The sequence below is a fragment of the Adiantum capillus-veneris genome, chromosome 28 (assembly GCF_014529385.1).
Source record: "Adiantum capillus-veneris isolate H3 chromosome 28, ASM1452938v2, whole genome shotgun sequence".
Classification (NCBI taxonomy): domain Eukaryota; kingdom Viridiplantae; phylum Streptophyta; class Polypodiopsida; order Polypodiales; family Pteridaceae; genus Adiantum; species Adiantum capillus-veneris.
The window spans coordinates 81626892-81645758 of NC_140958.1; the positions used below are offsets into that span (position 1 = coordinate 81626892).

The following is an 18867-nucleotide window of genomic DNA, read 5'->3' on the forward strand; positions in this document are numbered from 1 at the left end:
AGACATGGTTTTCTTGGTGGGATGTCAGAGTTTCACATTGGGGAGGACGATTTGTTATGCAAGATGAGTCAGGCATTTTTATCCCTAACACTAACTTGTCTGAGAGCAAGCATGCTAGCATGCGGGCATGCTTTGGTTTCAAAGAAAAAATTAGTTTGTATGAAGCTGCAGGGGCAGACATGGCCATGGCAGTGCTACAAAGTGTAAAGTATAATGCTTACCTTAAAGGTGCAAAGACATGCAGTGGTCTGGGTATACAAGACCTTGCCTAGGGATTCTTTAATCAATCGTCCGTAGCTTTGGGTGCTACAAAATTGGTCAATCTTGCTCACTCTTCGATGAAAGAAATGGGTTTGCAAAGTCCAGATATGAATAGGTCATATAACAGGGAGAAGAGTGTGAAGAAAAAGAGGTCAATCTTTGTGGATGGTGGTGTTGTGCTAGAGGAGGATAGCCACAGACCTGATTTTGTTACAGTAACTGAACACATTAGTGGAAAAAGACATGCAAATGTACAAGGGGATACAAAATTTTGGCCAGAGGTGAAAGTTGCAAAGACGGTATGGGCGATTAGGAGAACTGAACCCGGACGTAAGATGACATGTTTTGGGATTTTGCAGGAGCAAACAGAGAGATGTGGAAGATTCATTAATGAAGGCTCTAATGACATTAAGAGAGGGGTTGCAACACCTTGTTTTTGGGGTCGGAGAAAATATCCCTCATCTGGGTCAAATCCTGGGGGGATAGTAGAAGGTTATATTTGGTTTTGCAATGCTAGTAATTTGCACACATGGAAAATTCATGACATGGTGGTGGGACCACTCGAACCTGCACCAGGCATTTGGAGTGTCGTTGAGGGCACTAATCTTGTGCCATATGAGGCAGAACAACTACAAGCTAATGGATTTGTGCTTCATCAACAACATGGAGCAAGAGGTGTAGTTCTGAATGGGGGGATTCGAGATGCAAATAGAGTTCCGAGTGCCTTTCGACCAAGATATAGGGATGGCAAGGTTGTCAAGTGGCGATCCAAATTAACAAAGGAATTTCAGACAAGAATTGATTTGGGGACATGCTTGGTGGCAGAATTGACTAAAGAAGTTATTATTGTGTGCAGTGAAACACATGTTTTCTATGTTGGCACAGAGGGCTCAAAGATAAAGGGAGTTTCATACTCTGTGACATTATCAGATTTTCCAAGGTGCAGTTGTGAAGATTTTCAGAAGAGAGAGTCCAAGAGGCTAACATATGTGCCATGCAAGCATATATACTGTGTGTTTCTTCATGTTCTAGGTTTGGACTCTCATGCCCATGAGTTCATGCACCAAGCGGCTTTGACAAAGGTAAAGCTCTTTCAAGCTCTCGGTGGAGTACGACCGAACACGCAACAATAGATCAAGTTTTGTGCTCTAAAGTTTTTGTATGTCATTGTGGTTTTTTGTCAACCTATGATGGTCCCTATAGCAGTGCCTTTGGGTGTGAAGGTTTGCACTTTATGTGTTTTGTGGTCCTATGATGAGCCTTGTTGTGTGAGAGAATATCTAAGGTTTTGAGCAAGTTTTTGAGTATGTACCAATGAATTAGATGTGGGTGTATGGTTCTTTTATTTGAAAAAAATTAAGATATGACTGGTTCATTTTACTACTCTATGTTCAATATCTGAACTATAGCAATATTGATATGCTCTTTTCTATTGTATATATTCGCTCGGTTTCCTGTTCACCCGGAAGTATTTTCTCGGGGTTAGGGATCCTTCTGTAAGATTTAGTGATCACATTGTATTTTAGGTTTAAGCTTTAATGGAAACCTCGCAATTAGGGTTAAGTGCAAAGAGTATCTATGCAACATTAAGTTAATTCTCAAAGGTAGATTTGCACTCTTAAGCTAAGCATTAATGGTAACTTTGCACTTAGGTGTAAGCTTTAGTGACTACCTTGTATTTTAGGTTTAAGCTTTAATGGAAATCTCGAAAACTCATAAATTATAGGATGGCCTTCTAGCTTCTTAAATGGAAATCTAGGCACCATAACAAAAGAGTAGTTGTTTAAGCTCGATAGAAGTAGTTGAATTTTTGGTATTGAAGAGTATTTCTAAAAGTTGTCAATTTCAAGTTTGTTTGAAAATACGGGATGGGGGAGATAGGGGATAACTTCGCGGAATTGGCCTCCGTGTTATTTTGAAGAGAAAAATATACAAGATTCCATGGAGATTCCCCATGGATGGAAAAGGATTGCAAAAACCTGGGAATCGACAAAACGGTGATTGAACTTAAAAAGTTGGCATTTCCGAAGAGACATTACCCATTAAATGCCTATGGATAAAACTCACTTGTATTTTCTAAATAAACTTGGCTAGTAGATAATTAATGAAAGTAGGAGTTAAGGTTGATAAATGAATGAACCTGGAAATTACCAACTAGGAGTTAAAAAGGAATCTCGAGAGGTGATAGGGATAGCCCATTGCAAAACATAGATTTAACTAAGAGTTTTGAAGATTTTCTGGATATGACCGGAAACCAAGATGGATCTTCTTGGGGTCAATTTGATTGAAAGGCTGGCCCATTGAGAGGATTCTCTTGGGGAACTTGACGGAGATTGGCCCTTTGTGGCTAGGGCAGCATAACCGGAAAGTTGTTATACCTGATCATTCATGCCCAAGGGATAAGGGATGAATGGTTTTGTTTTATTTTTGCCCGGCCGGGTGAAGTACCCTCGGTATCTTATTGGAAATCCGCCATAATCCGGGTATGTCCTGATTCCAATAGTTGGATGAGAAGGTCATACTCAGGGAGGATGATGTGAATTTAATTAAGGAACTTTGTTTGACTTGGTTGCTTAAAAAGGAACTGGAAAGGCTAGGAATATAGGGGCTATCATGTGCATCTGTCACCGGATGGTGCAATACCTCTCGAAATGAAATACTTAGGAAGGAATGATTAAATTACTTGATGAGCCTTTTCCAAACACTTAACTCTGGGAAATATTGTGAAGGTGTTGCCATTTTGATGGCTTGTAACCAATTATCTTGGCCTGATTGGGGAGGCAAGATGAATTGGTTGAAACTAAATGTTTTGCATGATTAGTTAGGAAACAAGTTACAAGCTAATTATAGCACATAAAGGAAAGAAAATGAATTAAAAGTTTCTAAATAAAGATCTGGTGGGAACAACCAGATGAATTTCCCTAAACGAGGGTATGCAACAGATTGCATGCTGCTTGTTATTTGATGATGTCTGATAGACTGCTGTCTTCCTGATTTTGTAGTAGTTAAGTACTACCTCGGAAAGGGATTTTCATCTGACCATTTGAACCTCTGGATCCTCCCACCCACCAGACCATTTCATGAAAATCCCTTCCCGAGGTAGTACTTAACTACAACAAAATCAGGAAGACAACAGTCTATCAAACATCATCAAACAAGCAGCATGCAATCTGTTGCATACCCTCGTTCAGGGAAATTCATCTAGTTGTTCCCACTAGATATTTATTTAGAAACTATTAATTCATTTCCTTTCCTTTATCTGCTATAATTAGCTTGTAACTAATTTCTTAACTAATCATGCAACACATTAGTTTCAACCAATTCATCTTGCCTCCCCATTCAGGCCAAGATAATCGGTTACAAGCCATCAAAATAGCAACAACTTCACAATATTTCCCAGAAGTAAGTGTTTGGGAAAGGCTCATCAAGTAATTTAATCATTCCTTCCTAAGTATTTTACTTCGAGAGTTATAGCACCATCTGGTGACAGATGCACAGGATAGCCCCTATATTCCTAACCTTTCCAGTTCCTTTTTAAGCAACCAAGTCGAACAAATTTCCTTAATTAAATTCACATCATCCTCCCTGAGTATGACATTCTCATCCAACTATTGGAATCAGACCATACCCGGATTATGGCGGATTTCCAATAAGATACCGCCGATACTTCACCCCCGGCTAGGCAAAAATAAAACAAACCCATTCATCCCTTATCCCTGGGGCATGAATGACCAGGTATAACAACTTTCCGGTTACGTTGCTCTAGTTGAAAAGGGTCAATCTCCGTCAAGTTCCCCAAGAGAGTCCTCTCAATGGGCCGGCCTTTCAATCAAATTGACCCCAAGAAGATCCATCTTGGTTTCCGGTCATTTCCAGACAATCTTCAAAACTACTAGTTAAATCTATGTTTTGCAATGGGCTATCCCTATCACCTCTCGAGATTCCTTTTTAACTCCTAGTTGGTAAATTCCATGCTCATTCGTTTATCAACCTTAATTCCTACTTTCATTAATTATCTACCAGCCAAGTTTATTTAGAAAATACAAGCGAGTTTTTGCCATAGGCATTTGATGGGTAATGTCTCTTCGGAAATGTCAACTTTTTAAGTTCAATCTCCATTTTGTCGATTCCCAGGTTTTTGCAATCCTTTGCCGTCCATGGGGAATTTACATGGAGGCTTGTAGAGTTTTCGTTCAAAACAACACGGATGTCAATTTCGCGAAGTTATCCCCTATCTCCCCCTTCCCGTATTTACAAACAAACTTGAAATTGACAACTTTTAGAAATACTCTTCAATACCAAAAATTTAACTACTTCTATCGAGCTTAGACAACTACTCTTTTCTTACGGTGCTTACCTTTCCATTTAAGAAGCTAGAAGGTCATCCTATAATTTATGAGTTTTTGAGATTTCCATTAAAGCTTAAACCTAAAATACAAGGTAGTCACTAAAGCTTACACCTAAGTGAAAAGTTACCATTAATGCTTAGCTTAAGAGTGCAAATCTACCTTTGAAACTTAACTTAATGATGCATAGATACTCTTAGCACTTAACCCTAACGAGGTTTCCATTAAGGCTTAAACCTAAAATACAAGGTAATCACTAAAGCTTACACCTACGTGCAAAGTTACCATTAAATCTTAGCTTACGAGAGCCAATCTACCTTTGAAGCTTAACTTTATGATGCATAGATACTATTATCACTTGACCCGAATTGCAAGGTTCCCTTTAAAGCTTAAATCTAAAATACAAGGTAGTCACTAAAGCTTATAACTAAGTGCAAAGTTACCATTAAAGCTTAGCTTATCAGTGCAAATCTACCTTTGAAGCTTAAATTTTATGATGCATAGATACTCTTATCACTTAACCCTTGAGGTTTCCATTAACGCTTGAACCTAAAAATGCAAGGTAGTCACTAAAGCTTACACCTAAGTGCAAAGTTACCATTAAAGCTTAGCTTACGAGTGCAAATCTATATTTGAAGCTTAACTTTATGATGCATAGCTACCATTAATACTTAACCCTAATTCCAAGGTGACCATTAAAGCTTAAACCTAAAATGATGCACATAAACCTTCCTAGTATTAAAAACACATGGATTAATTAATCCTACTAGAAATGATGATTACCTCCTCTAAACAAGAGGGAAGTGTGGTGGGAAGTGTGGTTGAAGTCCTTCTTGAAGAGATGTGAGGCTCAAGGAAGAAGGAAAGGGATTTATGATGAAGAGGAAGGAGAGAGGAGCTTCTTCACAAGACCGTCAAGGGTTTGGCCTTCAAGAGAGGGAGAGAACAAGATCAAGGTTTAATGGAAACTTTGATTTACTTAAGCATAATCTTGAGCATGGCAAGTATACAAGTAGCTTAGCAATATGTGTGTGTAAAATTACAAAGGAAAGGGGGTGCTTATATAGGAAATGGTGGGTATTCTTTTCTCAATTCCTATTGGACCCCAATTCTCTTCTCAATTCCTATTGGATCCCAATTCTCCTCTCAATTTTTGTTGGACCCCATTTCTCTTCTCAAACGCTATTGGACCCCAATTCTCTTCTTAATTCCTATTGGATCCCAATTCTCTTCTCAAATGCTATTGGACCCCAATTCTCTTCTTAATTCCTATTGGAACCCAATTTTCTTCTTAGTTCTGATCTCTTAACTTTATCTTTCAATCAAGTTAGTCCCTTTTTTTCCCAGTTCCCGATCTATATCAGTTCCCACGCGGATCTTCATCAAAGAAGTATAAAAATAATCCTCGTCTTTTCATTCAGGAGTAAAGTTGCGTTGTCCGCATGACTTCTTTGTCAATCTTGGTTTTTCTAAATTATTTTCTAGGCCGAAAAAAAGTTCTGAATGGCTCTAGGATTTAGGGAGGGACCTTGCAAACTCCCCATGACAAAAAGAAAGAGCTGTCCTCAGCTCGGGACATGCTTTAGAGAGTAGACAGACTCCATCTTTGGTCAAATTATGATTGAAGATGGTCAGTAACTTTAGGGTATTTAGATTAAAGGACAGTGAAGCTAGTATGGACCTTGAATAATACACTTCTCTTCCATTTTTTTTAGCGCTGACTCAAAAGTCTTAATCATAAAGAAGTCTTAATGACTCGGGGTTACTTTAATTACTGAGTGTGATCTTACTCAACTAGGTATTTTTCTTTTGGTGTGATCGGATTGTGTTTCTCTTGTTAGGTCTGAAGATCATTTCTTCACTTCGCTCTCTCTCTAGCCTTAATATGTTTACCATTCTTACCTAAACTTTAACCTTTTTTCGTTTTGAGAGTTGATTCATTTATCTATTGGTATCATCCAACTAATACCATGTTCTTCACAGTTAAAGGATTTCATACTGATCTTTCAATTAATCTTGCAATTTCTCCTCCCTTGTGTACCCAATTTATTTCATCCATCCTTTTTTTCTCTTTTGTCTATAGCTTACTGCCTCATCTTTCACTTGGTAATCAGATATTCCATGTATCATAACAATTAGTCTTGTAAAACACCATAGACAATTTAAATCTCAAAAGAATTGACTGATTAGAGATGCTTGAATTCCATAACTATGACGATTGATTACATCCGCATAAAAATTACACCAAAAGTGTCATCTATATCTTGAAGAACAATCCAAAGAACCAACCAAAATATGATCAAGGGTTTGGACAAAAGGGAGATATTGATTTGATTCCAAAAGGTCCACAATATCTGAATGTAGGCTTATGGAATTTCCCTAGCTTTAAGGAGCTGCATTTGGGTTTGACTTTGAGGAGAACTTATTCACCTTTGCTAAAGCTTCTAGTGGAGCATAAAGATCAGTGTAGCTCTTCTGCCTATCACTAGCTCTATTCAGGTTGTCTCTAATGACTAGAAGTTGATGATCCATCTCTTCCAGGGTAGACTTAGTGACAGGAACATGAAGAGCTGGATCGGCTAATCGAAGAGGGACTAAACATTCCTGACCATACAAGGCTTTAAAGGGTGACATTCCGAGGCTGCAATGGTGAGAAGAGTTGTAAGCAAGCTGAACTGGGAGAAGAAACTTGATCCATTGCTCGGGCTGCTGGCTGCACTATGCTCGAAGTATATCTTCAATGACTTGATTCACTCGTTCAGTTTGACCATCAATCTCTGGATGATATGCTGAGCTAAGATTCAGTTTGGTACCCAGAGATCGAAACATGGCTTGCCAAAACTCAGAAGTAAATTTGGCGTCGCAATCACTGGTGATTCTTGCAGGGATTCCATGTAATCTTACTACCTCTTTGACAAATACTTGGGCTATGTCGATGGCGGTGGTTATCTTCTTGATTGGAATTAGATGAGCCACCTTAGTGAGCTTATCTACTCTGAGAATAATAGAATCATAGTTTCTAGTTGTCTTTGGAAGACCAGTGACAAAGTTCATACTCAGAAATTCTCACTTCATCTGAGGAATACCTAGGGATTGAGGCTTTCTAGGTAGTAAAGAAGACCATCTGCTAAGGTATAGTCAGTTAAGTGTTCCCTCCGGTTCTGAAATTGAATCTCTTGCATAAGAGGTCTAAAATAGGGGTCTACGTGAATTTCTTATTGAACTTTCTCGGGTAAAGAAGAGCTAAGGAATGAATTAGTCAGGGTTGATGAGAACAGGACTACTGGTCAAGAGGTCTTTGAGTCTATTGAAGGAGCATCTCTCCCCAACAAAAAAAAAGAAAGAGCTATCCTCAACTCGAATAAAATACGTAATTGATGAAGCTTCTTGGATACGTATTGCTTTCAACTTGACTTCTCTCTTACACTTCTTCATCCCAAAAAATTTGCTAATATAATATGGGAGTCGTGGAAAATCTTTCTTAATAAGCCATCTTTTGAATAAGTCATCGTGTTTTTGGCTTCTTCGATACACTACTTCTTCTTTATAAGCTGCTGGTAATCTCTTCTTTATCAGCACTTGTTATCCTCTTATTTTTGCGATCTTCACTCTCTTGTAACTTAGTCATTTTCTTATCTGATGGCGTCTTGGCAAGAAGACTTGGTTCTTCATGTATGAATCCCTCACTTGCAGAGTACAGATGAGGCAGTTAAAAGATAGCTCTTAGAGAGATACAAAGATCTCCTCTTTCCTCAGCCAAATTCTTGTGTTGGCCAGACGACATTGAAGACATGGCGACATCTCACAAGAGTGACTCTCTAGGGTATAGACCATTTTCGTAACAATACCTGACTTGCTGTGGTTATAGAGGCTCTTGGACTTGGCTCTCAATACTACTGTGTCAAAAGGACACGAGATATTGGGTTTTGCGCAAGGTTGTTCTTGCTTGTGCAGTTTATCCCCCATTCCAAGATTTTCCTCGATACCATCTAGAGTCTTCCTCTTAGAGGTCCTTTTCTTTTCTCAGCTCATACCCGAGAAATTGCTCAAGCTGTTTCTCATAGAACCATTCTAGAGGGTGAGCGTACTAACATGTGCGTGCGGCGCTTGCAATACTTGGTTATGTGACCATTTATTAGAGGATCTTCATGAGTTGTAAACTTTCTTGCCTCTCTTGTAATTACTTCTTGCTTCCCTTGTAATCCTTTTTGGCTTTAATTAAAGAAACAACCCTTTTTTGAAGAATTTGAGTATTGTCCGCACTTCCTTGTCTTGAAATGTCAGTCTCTCCTCTTTAATTAAATTCTTATGGACATCTCTATTTAGTGCTTTTAGCAAAGGGTCTTCTGTCTATGATAGTCTTGAGTAAAGTTTCCAACTTTGAGTTCTTGGCTAACTCATAAGTTTATTTTCTTATTCTTCTTAGGAGTTTAAATGTCTGTAATATTTATGAACTTATCTATTGCACTTTCCTATCTTGATTCCTTGTGCGTTTTTAAGCACGTCTCATTTACTGTCTTTTCTATTTGTCTTGAGATGCTATAAGTAGAAGTTTACTTTCAAAATCTAAAAATAAGATTGGACCATACCATATCCATTTGGTCCCAATCCCAACTTTCTCTCATCATTGCAATCCGTAAATTATTCAATAGTCGTACGCATCCCCAAAGGGTTAACCGTGTAACTTCATTCGAGCCACATGTTCTCCATTTCTTAGTAGAAATGGCTCTTTCCTTAGGAGTTTGAAAAGTTCGATAAGGTGTCTCAACATGACTAACATGTTCTCTGGTTCGACTATCCCGATTCTTTTAGGACTATCCTATAAACTTCTTCTTCTTGAATATTCCAAGCCATCAGTAATTTCAAAATGAGTCTTACTATATATGCTTATAGCTTTATTTGTGGCTAATCACAAGAACTTCTTGGATTTGTTCATTACTACTCAAAATTATCTTCCAGTCAATGTCCCAAAAATTAATTCTTCATGTGGTAGCTACTTTACCCAATCTTGCTCCTTATTACTAAGATTAAGGGGGAATGACAAGTAAAGCTCAATAAAAGTTTCATCCATGCCACTTTCATGTGTCTTCGCAAAAGTGCATGCGTCTTCATTCATTTATGCCACTTCTATGCATCTTCGCACAAGTGTATTACCTATTCTTTCACAAATTTCTATATCATTCATTTCAAAATTTACTCACACTTCTCACTTGCTTAAAACCTAGGGACAAGTATATGTTTCTGTACATAAGAGCTCCCTAAAATGTTCCAACGTAGGGCTTACAATCAGCCATACCATACTTTGACAACATGTCCAAAGCATACTGTCTCTGTGATAGCCATACACCCTCTGGAGTCCTGATCACCTCAATGCCAAGAAAGTAGCGCAACTCGCCTAAATCTTTCATTTCAAACTCCTGTTTGAGAAGACCCTTCACATGGTCAATCTCCATAGCATTGTCACCAACAATAATAAGGTCATCTACATATATGGTAATGACCACAATCCCCACATCACTCTCACGTACATAGAGTGAATGATCAGCATGAGCTCTCCTAAAACCAATACTGACAAGATACTTGGAAATCCTATCATACCATGCTCTAGAGCCCTGCTTCAAACCATACAAAGCTTTGAGAAGTCTGCATACATAATCTGGGTAACCTGGATCGACATAACCAGGTGGCTGATCCATATACACTTCCTCTTGCAACTCACCATTCAAGAAGGCATTCTTTACATCCATTTGATGCATAATCCATCCTCTAGATGCAGCCACTGCTATGACAGCTCTCATTGTCGTCATCTTTGCCACTGGAGCAAAGGTCTCCTCATAGTCTATGCCATACGTCTGTGCATAACCCTTTGCGACCAGCCTTGCCTTGTTTCCAATGCAGCCATCTCTTCATTCATTGCATCATCCCAATGCACATTTCCAACTGCATCCTCAAAACATGTGGGCTCCACATCATGTATCACCTTAGCCATGTAGGCTTGGTGATGCGCTAGATACCCATCATAAGTCAATTTCTGAATTGGATTTCTGACTCTATTAGATCTGCGCGGTCCTGGGTCACTCCTTTGCCCTCTAGCATCTTCTTGTACTTCCTTACACCAGGTGTCCTGACAGCCGGAATTCCAAATTCCTCATCAAGACTTTGTTCAGAACCATCTGAATCCATGTCTACATGTGAAAAACCTGATGATGCATCAACCATAAAGGGAGGTTCATCAACCTTTTCCTTTCCTTTTCGTGATACATTCCCTGTACCTGTTGGTGGAGTAACCTGCGTACGTAGTCTACCATTCCATGGTTTCTCAACAGAGCCACGAGAAGAGGACTCTTGTGGTCCACTCAAAACCTGTGACTGTGGCCTCACATTTTGTACACAACCACATCATCTTTTACATCAGCCCCAATAGTGCCATGTGCATTACTGTACCAGCTGCTCATCTCATCAAAGACTACATCTCTGCTCACTCGTAATTCTCGTGTAGTAGGATTGTAGCACCTATACCCCTTTTGTTCAAGGGAATATCCCACAAGAATACATTTCTCTGCTTTAGGATCCAATTTCCTACGCAACTCATCTGGTACATGCACGTAAGCTATGCAGCCAAACACTTTCAAGTGTGCCAAATCAAGCTTTGTACCTGTAAACTTTTCCTCAGGTGTTACATCATGCACCGCAGCTGTAGGTGTCCTGTTCATAATGTACACAGCTGTATTTACAGCTTCAGCCCAGAAATGATGAGGCATGTTCTTCTCATTCATCAATGCACGTGCAACCTCTGCAATGTGCCTGTTTTTCCTTTCTGCGACCCCATTCTGCTGTGGAGTATATCTGCATGTAAACTGTCTGTGTATACCATGCATTCGCAGAAAATCTGAAAAATCATTGGAGAAGTACTCTCCCCCTCCATCTGACCTCAATGTCTTGATTTGCATATCTGTCTCCTTCTCAATCATGACTTTGAAGTCTTGAAAGTGACCAAACACTTCACTTTTGTTACGCATGAAGTAGACCCATACATTCCTTGTATGGTCATCAATGAAAGAGACATAATACCTGCAACCATGTATACTTGCAGTATCGGTTGGACCCCAAACATCTGTGTGCACCACCTCAAGTGGCTTTTTACATACATTGCGCTCATGTGGAAATGAGCCCTTTGACTGTTTTCCAAATTGGCATGTTGCACACACTTTATGCATACCATCCACCTTGAATTTGGGCAAACCTTTTACAATCTGTTTTGATTGCATGCTGCGCAATCTCTGCTCATTGACATGGCCAATGCGTTTGTGCCAAATGTCAACATCAGCCACAACACCTGTGCCCTGTGCAAATAATGCAGCTTTTACCTCAGGCATGTCTACATTCAGCGTAAACATTCTGCCCACACATTTGCCCTCTGTGATCAGCTTACAGCCATTCTGGAAATCTTCTACATAACAGCCATTTGGATTGAAGCGAACCTGCAAACCCTGCTCAACCATTTGTCCAACAGAAACAAGATTCTTTGTAATGTTTGGGACATGAAGGACATCTGCTAAGTACTTTGATTTCCCACTCTTCGTATTTAGAGGTATGTCCCCTACATGAGCAATGGGGTGAGCTGTGTCATCTCCTGTCTGCACATAGCCTGACACATCTGGTTTGCGCATATCTCTAAACCACTCTCCACGAGACGTCATGTGATTAGAGGCACCTGAATCCACATACCAAACATCATCTTGGGTGGAATTCTCTGCAGTCATTGTATTCATTACATGTTGCATAACAAACATGCGCTCGTTTTTGCTGTCATCTGCATCTCTGCTAGTAGATGCATAGTTGCCCTGTTCTCTCTTTCTATTTGCTTTTCCCTTTGGACAGTCACGTGACATGTGACCTCTTTCACCACAAGTCCAACATTCTCTACTATCTGGAGTATGTTGCTGCCTGCTTGATCCTGCACCACGAGCTCTTTGACTCCCCCTGCCTTGAGACTGGTTTCCCCTGCCACCTGTATTGTTTTGATTTGATTGACCTTCCAAAAATTGGCCCCTGCAACCCCTTGGGCCTCGACCACGACCTCTACCTCTACCTCTGTTGGAGTTAGAATAGAAGGCCTGTTCAGAATTATTTCTGCCATGAGAAGAAGATGTGTCAAGGTTCTTCTCCTCAAGAATAAGCATAGAAATCAAATCTTGGAACACGGGGATGTCGTCTCTTGTATTCATGGAAGACCTAAAATGTACATACTCATCTCCTAGACCATCCAAGCATGCACGGACAATGTCATCGTCTTCCACTGAGACTTTAATAGATCCAAGAGCCTCAATGATACTCTTGATCTTCAAAGCATAATCATTGATGGAGAGGTTGTTCCTCTTAACCTGATTTAGCTCCGACTTTAGTTGAAGCTTCCTGGCCTTGGTGTTCACCTCGAACACTCTGCCTAAGTTTTTCCATGCAATGGCGGGGGTTTCAGCATCTTGTAGATAGCCCATCATGCCATCTGTGATGCTCATAGAAAGCCAATACATCACTTTGCTCTGGCCTTGTTGCCAGTCCCTCAAAGCTTTCCTTTGTTCTGCTGTAGCATTTGCCTCGGGAATCTCTGGTTCCTTTTCATTGTCTCCTTCTACATAGTCCCAATAACCTTTTCCTTTTAGGAAATTTGTTATTCTGAACTTCCATTCAGGGTAGTTATTTTTCTCAAGCTTCTCAGTAACAATCTGACTGAAACCGTCAGACATCTTGAAGCACTAAGACAAAATAGCTGCAATCTGCAAAAACCTGCAAATCTGTTGAACCTGCTATCGTGGTTCCTGTAATGCTTTCTACACTCAACGAGTGTCCACAATCAAGCGTACATACAACCACTGTACTTGTACAGTAAATCTCTGTATACTGCACTTTGGAGACTTGTTCAGAAACTTGTGCGAAAAACCCCTAAAAAAAATTTCGTTGCGCGAGGCGCCTTCGGCATCTGGTCGTGGATTGCGAACGAAGGGATTGTGATGCTCTTGCTCTCTTAGCCTCTCTTGCCTGCACCAGGCTCTGATACCATGTAAAGAATGAGGATGCAAGAGAGCTACACAAGACAAGCACAAAGCACACAGAGATGGAAAGCTTCTTCTTCTTCTTCACCGAAAAGAGAGTACAAAATGACTAAGTGCTAAAGCTGAAAAGTAGCACATATGTACATGCGGTCACTAAGTGTGAACTCGCTAGAAGCGTACTAGGCTGGCACTATAAGTGTAGTCCAGCTGTAGAATCACTGGCAGAGATCCTCCGTGTCGGTCACCTAACGCGCCAGTGAGTAAATGCCGTAAGCGGCCAAGACCCGTAGTGGATGCCAGCTCAAGGTGTAGAGCTCGACATCTCAACATTTTGCACAGCCAACTGTCTCTCTTCTTCTAGTTTTTCTAAGATATACAAACGCTCGGTTAAGGGGTTACCATTCCATCCTTCTTGCGAAGCTACCCTAAGACTAGGAATGACAAATTCCCAAGGCATAACCGCTTCTTGGCCGTATACCATTTTGAATGGCGTACAATTAATAGCCACTTTATAAGCAGTACGATAAGCCCATAGAGCAGATGTCAACTTCAAATCCCAATCAGTGCGATGAGCTTCTACCGTCTTGGTTAAAATAGAGCTTAGAGTCTTGTTGGTGCTCTCGGCTTGTCCATTAGCTTGCGGGTAATAAGGTGTAGACTTATGGTGGGATATCATAAAGGTCGTGGTAAGCTCTCTTATTACCTCATTTATAAAATGGGTACCATTATCACTAACAATTTCAAAAGGGCAACCAAATCTTGTGATAATGTTCTCAAAAAGAAACTTAGTTGTTGTCCTCGCGTCAGCTTTTTGTGAAGCCTTAGCTTCAACCCACTTTGTTACATAGTCCGTAGCAACTAGAATATATCGAGATTGAGTGTTGCGAGCTGCGGGACTAATTGGACCTACAAAGTCTAAGCCCCATTTTTCAAATGGTTGGGTTACTTTAATAGGATGTAAGGGCATTCTGTCTTTGCGCTGTGTGGTCTTGTAACGTTGGCACTCATCACACCCTTTTGTAAAAAGTGATGCATCCTTAAATAAAGTTGGCCACCAATAGCCTGATTGCAGCACCTTTCTAGCAGTCAGGTCTCCTGAAAAATGTCCTCCTGCTATGCCCATATGTGCTTCTTGCAAGATATACAAATATTCATCCTCGCGGGCACAACGCCTAAGAATATCGTCCTTGCCTAGTCTATGCAGAGTTCCGGCAATCAAACAATAGGGTTCACATTCTTTTACTAGCCTTCGAGCGATATCCTTACGAAGTTCCTTGGGTGGAAAACCATTAACTAAAAAGTTAACAATGTTCTCACTCCATTCAGGCATAGTCTCAACTATGAATAGGGAAGTATCAGGTAATTCATCATCAACTCCTGTAGGGGCTTCACCATTGGGTATGCGAGACAAATGATCAGCCATGACGTGCCTTTTACCGGGTCTCACTACAATCGTGAAATCAAACTCCAGAAGAATTAACAACCATCGTGTGATTCTTCCTGTGGAGCATGGCTTGTTTACCAGATACAGCAACGCTTGATGATCCACATAAAATACAAACTTGTTTGCCAGAAGGTAGTAGCGAAATTTCTTTACTGCATAAACCATTGCCAAACCTTCTCACTCTGTAGTGGTGTAGTTCCTTTCAGCATCGTTCAATTGACGGCTTGCAAAGCTAATGGGATAGTCCAATTTATGTTCTTCTGGTTGAGTGAGAACACACCCAATAGCAAAGTTTGATGCATCAATATGCACATGGAAAATGACATCCTAGTTAGGTGTCCTTAAAATCGGAGCACTTGCTAGTGTTTTCTTCAATTGTTCATAGGCTTGGTCACACTCTTCAGTCCATTTAAATTCAATGAGAAGCTTGTACAAAGGACGTGCTATCTCAGCGAAAAATAAAATAAACCGTCGATAATAACCCACGTGTCCCATGAACCTTTGAACTCCCTTGTAATTGATTGGTGGTGGTAACTCTAGAATCACTTTAATTTTGCTCTCATCGGTTGAGATACCATTCTTAGATACTATATGCCCTAAAATAACTCCATGCTTGACCCAAAGTTGGCATTTGAACGGGTTCAATGAGATACGATATAACCTACACTTTTCAAACACCTTCCGCAAACATGATAGATGTTCTTTCCAAGAAGAGTAAACACAAAGGTCGTCTAAGAAAGCTTCACAAAACTCTCTCAAATATTCTTTAAAAGCAGTGTTTATTAATCGTTGGAATGTAGCAGGGGCATTTGCTAAGCCAAAAGCCATCACACGAAATGCAAACACGCCAAATTCTGTGATGAAGGCAGTTTTAGCTTGGTCCTCTAGCGCTATCGTGATTTGGTTGTAGCCTGAGTACCCATCTAGAAAGCTATAAGCTTTCTTGCCTACAACTCTTTCGAGTACATGTTCGGAATATGGTAGGGGGTAATGGTCTCTTCTAGTAGCTGCATTAACTTTTTTGAGGTCCACGCACACCCTGAGTTTCCCATTCTTTTTTGGCACGATAACTATTGGAGACACCCATTCAGAGTGTTCAATAGGATATATGAACCCACATTTGATAAGCTTTTCTAGTCCTTCTTGAATGATCTTTGCGTACTTAGGATTCATCGGGTAGGGTCTTTGTTGTACGGGCTTCGCAGTGCTAATCATAGGGATTGTATGTTGGACCACAGAAGGTGGAACACCTTTCATATCATGGTATGTCCAAGCGAATATGTCCTTGAATTCCTTGAGAAGCTCTTTGAGGACCGCCTCTTCAACTTCTGTGAGGTCTTGGGCAATAAAAACAGGTTTTGATTCTTCACCGGGGTCGGCTAATTCTATTTCTTTAACTATTGTCGGCCCATCATAGATTCCATCATTCCCATCGATAGGTATTCTTTGGGCTTTTGTGTACACAACCTTTGCTTCCCCCGTGGTGTAAGATTTGAAATGTTCTAGTGCAGGATGCAAGTCTGTGGATTCCGGTTGTGCTTTGGTCTGTGCTTTCATTTCTGCTTTCTTGTGTTGTCGAACTAACTCTTGGTTTTGACGCCTCCTTGCAGTGCGGCTCAACTTTGGCTTGTCTATGATCTCTAATTGGGCTATGTCATGGGGTCGTGGTCTACACCACATAACATTTTGGAGATATTCACCCCAATCGTCTACCAATTTACGATGAGCATCACATGCTCCTATATAACTGAGCCATTCTGCTGAGGATCTCTTCTTTTTTATCCTAGCACGTACATTGGCTCGATATCGACGCCTCTTAAAGTTTTTCTTTTTCTTATTTGAGACCTGATTTTGATTTGCATTTAGATCTGGCTCACTAAAGGAGTCCTCGTTGGTGTCCTCTTCACTCTCGGAGGAGCTATCATCGGTTGATGTGCTCGGTCCTTTCGAATGTTCTGACTCTGAACTTGCTCCACTCTCTAATTCATGAGATTCAGAATCCGTTTCACTCTGGGAGTTAGTGTCTGAGTCGTGTTGGTCAAAGTCTTCTATTGAGCTATCGGTGTCACTATCAGATTGGTCTACAATTGCCTTGCCCTTAGAAGATGCATGTATGGCACTTATCATGTTCAGAGGTGCAATTTGTGGTACCTCTTCCCCCTCTGGTGTGACCCAAGTGGTTCCTCTATTTCCCCAGGTATCTATGGTTGCAGCTAGGTGTACCCAGTCTACGTTGTCTGATTCCGTCATACCCGGTAACACATCCATGTAAGGAGAATCTTGGCCAATGTCTGTATCCTTCTTACAAGTGTAACAATATTGTAGTGGGGCCGAGTGAACTGTGGTGTCAAAGCGATGATCAATAATGGTTTTACTCCCTAAGGGGTGTACCTTACCAGTCACCAAATCCACTCTAAGGACAAAGTCTTGGAATTGCAAATAGACATGATTTTTAGACCAATCATGAACCATTTGTGCTTCCCTCATGAATGGTCGTCCTAAAATCATTTCATATGACATAAGGTGTTTAGAGAAATCCATTACAATGAACATATGTCGTACCTTGTGTCCTAGAACTTTGATCTTAAGATCCTTGAGCATCCCCATAGGTTTGGCTATGGTACCATTTGCCATCTTTACCACAATGTTAGTAACACTGAGGTGGGGTTTTCCCATGGATTCCCAACAATCTTTTGTAACGATGCTAACTCCCGCACCACCATCAAGAATTCCCTTTATAGTTAAACCCTTGGTAGTGATGGGTAGGGTCGCATTAGACTCGTCGCCTTCAAAATACTGCCCTAATTCGTTAATGTGTACCTCGATCACGGACTCGTGTCCATCTAAGTCAAGTGATTGCACATGATTTTCCTCATCAATCATAATCGAGTCAGGCCTATTTGGTTGCGCAAACTACGGTAATCCCGTTCGTAGCTCTCCGTTAAGGAATGCTCGAAGTGCAAGGAATAACTCAGGATTTCCATACAGCTTTGCTATGATCGTGGTTCGGACCTCAGAAGACATGAAGTCCACTAGTTTGGCAACATTCATTGGCATTTTGCAGGGTGTAGGTCCTTGACTAGGAACTAGTGAGGATGGAATCTCATATTCCTCAATGGGATCAGGTATTCCTTCGTTAAACATCCTTTCCAACAAGAAGGGTGTATGCTCACTTTCTGATGTCCCGTCCTCACTCCCTTCTTGGATGATACTAGATATGGCTAACGGTCTATGGTTCATGTGGGGTGGATGAACTTGCGTGGGAAACACTGTGTCATGAATTTTGACATGCATGGGTTCTGGTTCTAGTTTCCTTTGAGTCTCCTCCACTAAACCTCTTAGATGTTTCACCTGCTCAATCTCGTCTACTGGGTTTGGGTACGTCCCAATCTTCTTTTTACGATTCTTCCCTTTTTGCCCCTGCGGTTTATCTTGGGGGTTTTGGATTGGATTTGGAAACACTTGTGGTGTTTTCAAAGGCTCTTTATGGTTTTCTCTTATTCGGTTTTCATTTGGTTCCATGTTACGGTTTTCTTGGTCGGTCTTTCCCTTTGTGGTATTGGTTCTAGTCTCCATTGTCTCGACTGAATCTGAATCATCCTCGAGGTCATTCATATACACGGGTCTCCTGATCAAAAGTTGAGCACTCTAGTAGTGTGTGGTACTCAGACTCTCGAACTTGCAGTGAGCATAATGTGCACAATCGATTTGACTCTTCTCCATTGCCCCAACGACCTATCTCGCATCGAAGGAAATGGGAGCT

General features: G+C 40.7%; 1 pseudogene; it reads left to right on the forward strand.

Moving 5' to 3' along the window:
• The first annotated feature begins 347 nt into the window (after window positions 1-347).
• LOC147420770 (uncharacterized) overlaps window positions 348-18867 on the forward strand; it is a 28311-nt pseudogene continuing 9791 nt past the window's right edge.